Source organism: Haliotis asinina, chromosome 9 (genome assembly GCF_037392515.1).
Source record: "Haliotis asinina isolate JCU_RB_2024 chromosome 9, JCU_Hal_asi_v2, whole genome shotgun sequence".
Taxonomy (NCBI): domain Eukaryota; kingdom Metazoa; phylum Mollusca; class Gastropoda; order Lepetellida; family Haliotidae; genus Haliotis; species Haliotis asinina.
Window position 1 is genome coordinate 39,536,291 of NC_090288.1, and position 7,187 is coordinate 39,543,477.

A 7,187-nucleotide genomic window follows, 5' to 3' on the forward strand; every position below is an offset into this window, starting at 1 on the left:
ATATTCACTCACTTTTCACCTGACACAGAACACAGACTAACACTGTTATTTGACTGAAGTAATGTGATGGTACGGAACAGCTATTTAAACGCCCCAACACCTTTTCTACTTCAATAAATCCCAAGTACAGATGCGACTTAACGGACATGTTTTGTGGTAAGCAGGTGCCCTGTACCCGTTAGTACTGTACTGGTGACACACGTCATCAGCGCTGATAATAGATGTCGCGACAGACCTTTACGGCCTGCGAGTAGACGTGATCTTGTTATAACAGTGGATAAATGAGTCATACAGCAGTGACCTTGTGTGTGTAACAATCAGACAGGCACATTACCTACTTTACAGGAGAGAGAAAAACATAGGTGCGTGCAATGTTATACATGTAGTTGCAAGGGCGTTGTTGCAGGGCGTAGTAGATACAGATAGATACTTCAGGGTAGAAGTTACATGGCAGTGGTTACACTGTTACATGACATTAGTAAGACGGGTGTAGTTACAGAGCGGTAGATACAGATAGATACTTCAGGCTAGAAGATACATGGCAGTGGTTACACTGTTACATGACATTAGTAATATGGATGTAGTTACAGAGTTACAGATAAATAGTTAGGGTAGAATTTAACTTAAAGCCATTCCAACATTTCACAGCCCAAAATTATTAACACGACCAGATAAAACTATTGAGTGGCTGTGTGAATGCTGTTATAGTGTGTACAACAATACCATGGCAACTCGACCCGTGTGCAAACCAGTAATTGATGGAATTATTGTGAAATGACCTTCGATCGTCCACTTACACAGTGTTAGAAATACAAGCACTGAAGTCAACCCTGGTATTACTATATATGGTGTTGTGGATGTATGCTAAAACCGATAACGCCTACTTCACGAAAATTCCAAATATGGCTTGTGAACATGTCCGGTGGATCACGAGTGGCGTCGTAATTCACATTGAACGGTGTTATATCGTACAAATGTCGTGTTTTTTGCAAGTGTACCATTACGTGCTGTTAGACTGTACCGAGTGTTCTATATGTGTAGCTCTGTGTCTATTATAATTACCCCAGCACTACAAATGTTTGCTGATTAAAAGTTAAAGTACCCAAAATTGATACGTTTGGGATACTAAAAGTAATAACGCTTGAAAATTGAAAAGGGGCAGTGGGTCAGTCTTTTGGTTAGAGCGTTCGATTGTCACGTCAAAGATCCACGTTCGATTCTCACATACAGACACAAAGTGAATCTGATTTCTGGTGTCCCCCTGCGTTTTGTTGCTGGAATATTGCTGAAAGCGGGTTAAAACTATACTCATTTACTGAACATTGATGGAGATGAACAAACCGTGGAAACATATCCATGCTGACCAAGATGCTTATTTCTCCCTCTTGCATGCATGGTATGCAGTTTGGACCCACTAAATCCAGCGGTATGAGGAAAGATGTTTATGCACTTGCATCAGTTCAGTGAAATCCCGTTGATACTACCAGCTCTAAGGTCTGCAACTCTGCAGGGTGAATCGCAGCACATATACTCACTGCACAACGAGTCTCCGTTTGATCTAACCCACACGAATAACCCACATCCATTGTTCCGAACCCGTGGACTTCAGCAAGCCATGTTTGTCATAATGGGATCGGGTGAAGACGCTGGCATGTGTTGTTAACACATATCATCCCATCCTAGCTGCCTAGATCAAAGCTCTCTGAATTGACTGGTCCAAAGTAAAAAAAACCCAGACCCATTGTCCCGATCCCCATCTCAAACGATACATGTAGGTGAGATTTCATTTCATTTTCTATAAGACTGCCTGTGTCACCTTGACCTGGTGGACAATATCCCTTGCCAGCGATATCAGCACAAATGTAGGTCATTAAAACAGGTACCCTTAGTGACATCAATCAGGTCAGTAAACAGAACGTCTCGCAAGAAGACGCGGTATTGCGCAATACCCAACTTCCATATAAAGACACCCCAATAAATATCACCTCTGTCAGCCTTTTCCTCGGTACGTGGACACTGAGATAGGTAGTTGGTGGTGTGCTGAACGCATCCTACGTGACTCGTCAAGTCATAGCATCCGTTTTAGAGACTACAGCAGCCTAGGGTCACTTTCCTAAAAACAGCAAAGCAAACATCATGGCTACACGACCCAGGAGTTACACACCAGTGTAAAAGCCAGAATTTGGTCAGGCGTAGAGTGGAGGTTCGACACCGGATATAACACAAATATCACAGACACACAGCTCAGGTCTCTCTCTCTCTCTCTCTCTCTCTCTCTCTCTCTCTCTCCCTCTCTCTCTCTCTCTCTCTCTCACACACACACACACACACAGACACACCAGACTTTATGTTAGGTGCAAAGGACCCAGAATGAATTAGGTCAGACGCAAAGTGGAAGTTCAACCTAACATAAATCACAGACACACAGCTCAGGTCTCCTTATTTCAGTGTACCCTGATTGACACTGTGTTGACCACTAGGTGTACATTGGTATGTTCACAATTCCTACAGTTGTATCAGTTAGTTTCAAGTCAGTTTGTAACTTTGATTGCTATGTCTACTATGATACTGAAATGCTGTGACTAAATTCCTACAACACAACATAACACAAATCACAGACACGCAGCTCAGATGTCCTTAACACAGTGTACCCTGATCGACACTGTTGTACACTCTTCTGGCTTAAGACATTGTGTTGACCACTAGGTTTACACTGCTATGTTTACAATTGCCACAGTCGTATTAAGTTGGACTCACTTCGTATTTTTTGTTGTTTTGGCAGCTGTAAAACTGAGATGCGGTGACTTCATCTTTTCCAGAACAATCTGAAGGACTATGAGTGTTTAGCAAAGTTGCGGCTGAAGTCTCCGAAGTCTGTGGTAACCCAGGCTCTTGTCGTTGGGAGTGTTGTTGGACTGATCGCCTATAATCTCTTCAAGAAACCATACAACTTGCCTCCCGGACCCAAGGGTCGTCCATTAGTTGGAAACCTTTTGGGTGAACTATATTTCTAATGGATTCAATCACAGATCGATTTCTCGATTTGCATTTAATGTTAAAGCCTATGCTTCACATTCTCTCGTTATACATGTAATTCCATCTAAGGTTTTATAATTGTAGTCCGAAAATACCTTAGTGTGTGGGAGTGCACAATTAAAAGACGAGTTTCACACTAAGTTCACGTTGGAGTATAAACGTAACTGGCCTAATATTATCATCAACTAAAATATAACCATGCAGGTACAAGCATGCTATGACAAACACACAACATTAACCATGTACGTACAAGCATAAAACTACACCCCAGATACTACAGACCTGTAACGTAAAGCTTCATATTATCAACATCTGATTTTATCCATGTAACAACCATGTAAATACAAGCATACAAGCACAACCATTCTACGACAAACATGTCGCTTGAAACATGACAGTCCAAGCATACGGCTACAGTTATGGAGCTACAACTATGTAACTCCAATCATGTAACTAGAAACAGGTAAATACTGCACTCCATGTACAAAATATTATAGCTCTAACCCTCTAATAAGTACAATCTGAGAATTCTGTAACTGCATTAATTTTATAACATTTACACCCATGTTACCTTTTTCATGTCACAGCATCTAAGCATGTATAATGTTGAAATACGACCTTGTAATTAAGCATGTAATCATACAGGTAAAATCACATTGAGATGATTCTGTTTCTTTCCATCCTTGATATCTCCAGGGTATACGTTCCGATGCATGTCCACTATACCCTGGATGCAAATATGGTTCAACCCGATATATTTATCCATTGGCTGGCTCTTTATCCAATCAGGTGTCTACGTTGGGAAGTTGAGCGAACCAATCACAGCTCATTATCACGTTTTACATTTTTTAACCGATTAAACCTGGCAACCTAAACCATGCAGAGGATCTCTGAAAGAGGTAGAATAAGTTCTTGCAAATATTTTGTTAAACTTTTGGACCTATTAATTTCTATGCATGATTTCCCCCAAAATCTATTCATTGAGTTGCACTGCGAAAAAACCTTCGCAGCTGCGACCGCTATCTTTGTTGACACTGGTAAGCTCGATTGTAACGGCGTCTTAGCTGACTGGCTACTGTGAGAATGCGGCGCTAGCAAAGAGAGATAATAAAATTAGCTAGCCGATCCGTAGATGCATCCAGGATATAGTGAAGATCCATCGGAACGTATACCCTGGTGATACCGAGGATGATTTCTTTCCAAGGCACGAGGAACTCTCCTGTTCCGCAAACTCCGTGAACAGAGCAAGAAGCACTGTCCTATTCTGACGATTCAGTTGGGTAAGGTAAGCTGTTTTACGTGTAGGATAAAGCGTAAAATGTTAAACTCCGATGTTATGGTTGGGAAAGTAAGACCCGAGAACGGAGGGTGGCGAGAAGTAAGACCGAGAGCGCGTAGACCACCCGATGGTTGAGGGCTTACTTTCCCAGCCATAACCGAGGAGGAGTGCTTTATCATACATATAAACCGTTACAAGATTTCAAAAACATATGAGTGTAAATTAAATCGACGTGGAAACCTTTTTTTCACCCTTTACCGACTTTAGCGGTATATCGCGAGAAGTGTTATGAAGACGGCTGAAGGGGGAGGTAGTAGGGCGCATATTTGGTGCTGCGCGTGCAGGAGGAGCACGTGGACTTTACGACGGGGTATGACTCTCGTCACTGTCAATACAATTCAGTCAGTGAAAGGCAGAGCTCACGATGGAAGACAACATATTCCTCACGCAGTCTGTGTTTCAAGAACATAATGACGAGGGTGATTTTGTGTTTCGGTTCAAGGAACCATTAAAGGAGAGTGAGTTGGCGACAAAAATCGAGAAGCGGATTCCGAAAGCAACTAAATACAAAATGCAGTGGGCGACATCGGTTTTCAAAAGATGGCAGGAGCCACAATAGCCGAAGTATTGGCGATAACATTACTTTGCCGGGTGAATCCTTACGCTGCTCTATGGATTAAATGAGTGCTTATGGACTTAGTATAGCCCTTAAATATGTTTTGTTCGAGGTTTCAAAACAAGATGGGTCTGATTACCCGTCGTCAACAAAATATGGTCTTTGGGCGCTCTACAATCCTATCTGAAACCACAAATTTAACTGTGAACTTATTTGAAGACAACGAATTTATTGAAGCCAGAGCCACTCTCGACGCCGCCATGAAAGAAGGTTCAGCGGCCGGTTTTGGGGAGTCTTCCCGAGAAAAGACCGAAGTAATCGTCGATGACAAAGAAAACCAGCTTTGGGAGAAGGGGTTGCTTGGCGAGGATTCCCAACAGAAATTGCCTGACACCAGTTTGTATTTGACTGGTAAGTACTGTGTATAACTGTCTGGTATTACTTGAAATGGTATTAATGAATGAAACGTGGCCGCAACCTGTAATTTAAAAAATGTTTATTTGCATTATTGTGTACTCCAACATGTATACGAAAAAAACTAATGTATTGTTTGGTTAACATTATTGCAGTATAGTTTATAAAGACAACACTGGATTTTATCTATTTAACTTCAGGTTTGCACTTTTCACTGTGAGGTGGAAATGAGCATCGACAGCTAAGACTTTTCGACAATCCACAGATCACAGGACCATACACAGATAATAACGGCCGGTCTTACCTTCTGTACAGAGAAGACACACCGAACAACAACCCCGGTGGTCTCAAACAACAGAGAGGAACGCAGAAACGAGTTCGGTCTTTCGATACCCCCGACTGCGCAGAAATGCTACGTACGCCTTTCAGAAGTACAAGTCATTGTGGTCAGTTACAATATAAACCGACCCTTTCAGTTTTTAAATATTAAAAAAAAACCCATTTAAGATAAAGAAATCAAATGCTACTCAGACACATTTAGAAATTGTGAGATGTATATTAATCCATTCTTTGAGAATAATTTGAAAGTCATGTAATGGGGTGGATTTTATTTCAGTGAACATTTGCAGCACAGCAAAGAGTTTTACTTCATAGCCTTGAAACATCCTGAGAAAGGTACTTGGTATTCAAGTAAAGCAGTTGGACATAACATACTTCAAGGTACAGTTAAGAGGTTGTGTCAGTGCGGGGATACCTGGGCACAAAACGAATCATTCCCTTAGGGCTACCTGGTACGAGACTACCAGTCTGGCGTAGAGGAACAGCTAATTTGTGAACAGTCTGGTGACATTTAACGCATTGCGTATCAGAAATTTACTGCAATATGATTCTATTGGTATTTAATTTTTATGTTGGGTGAAGATGGCACACATGTGAAATCCAAGAAACGTTTGTTAAAGATAGCACGGTTCTTATTTCAGGACATCGCAGCGAAGCAGTCATAGCGTATATGCACTCTTCAGATGAACAAAAGAGCAGTGTCTCTGATGTGTTGTACATGTAGAAAAAGGAGTGAAAAGAGGACCAACCGGCTGCCGAAAGCGTCGCTGAGAAATCCAAACCAACTACAATGAACGTTGGTAAAACAAAGGAGACTGACGGCGGAAACCCAGTTTCTGTTGTCCTGAATTTCTATTAGATAATAAAGATCTGACGTGTTTCTTTGACGAGTGTTTTCTTATCTTTCCTTACGGAAAGTAAGACTTTTCCTTACAAAAGTAAGACCTAAAAAGTTAAACGTCTTCAAGCCATACTAAATATATAGGAAGAGAAATCCTTCAGGTTTATATGATGGTAAAATATATACTTTTGTCAGGTAGAAATGTGCAGTGCATCATCACATCGGTCACAAAATGTTGATCAGTGTAGGTTTAACTTTCTTTGACACATACCATAAGATTACGAGAGTCTCTTTTCTTAGGCAAACGGTTTACTTGCCTTGTTATTTGATGTGTTTTAATGGCTGCCAAGGACAGGGCGGAATAAGGTTGCTTTTTAGAGAACTCGTGGTTTAATCTGTCATAGCAATCTTTAAATCCATCACTACAATCCATCAAATAGTGATGGTACCAGGTGTTCATAAAAACTGAAGTTGCATTAAAAGATCACTAGTAAGTAGTGATGATACTACGTATTTACAAAAAAACTACAGTCCGTTTGATTCCATTTGAGACCGATGAATTGCTCACTAACAAAATAATAACTGCAACAAAACCAAATTTGGCACAGCCACATGAAATCGACAGACCAACTCTGATGATGATGATGATGATGATGTGTCTC

General features: G+C 41.0%; 1 pseudogene; it reads left to right on the top strand.

Moving 5' to 3' along the window:
* The first annotated feature begins 4,995 nt into the window (after window positions 1-4,995).
* Window positions 4,996-6,408, top strand: LOC137297241 (uncharacterized; annotated as a pseudogene).
* The last annotated feature ends 779 nt before the right edge of the window (window positions 6,409-7,187 follow it).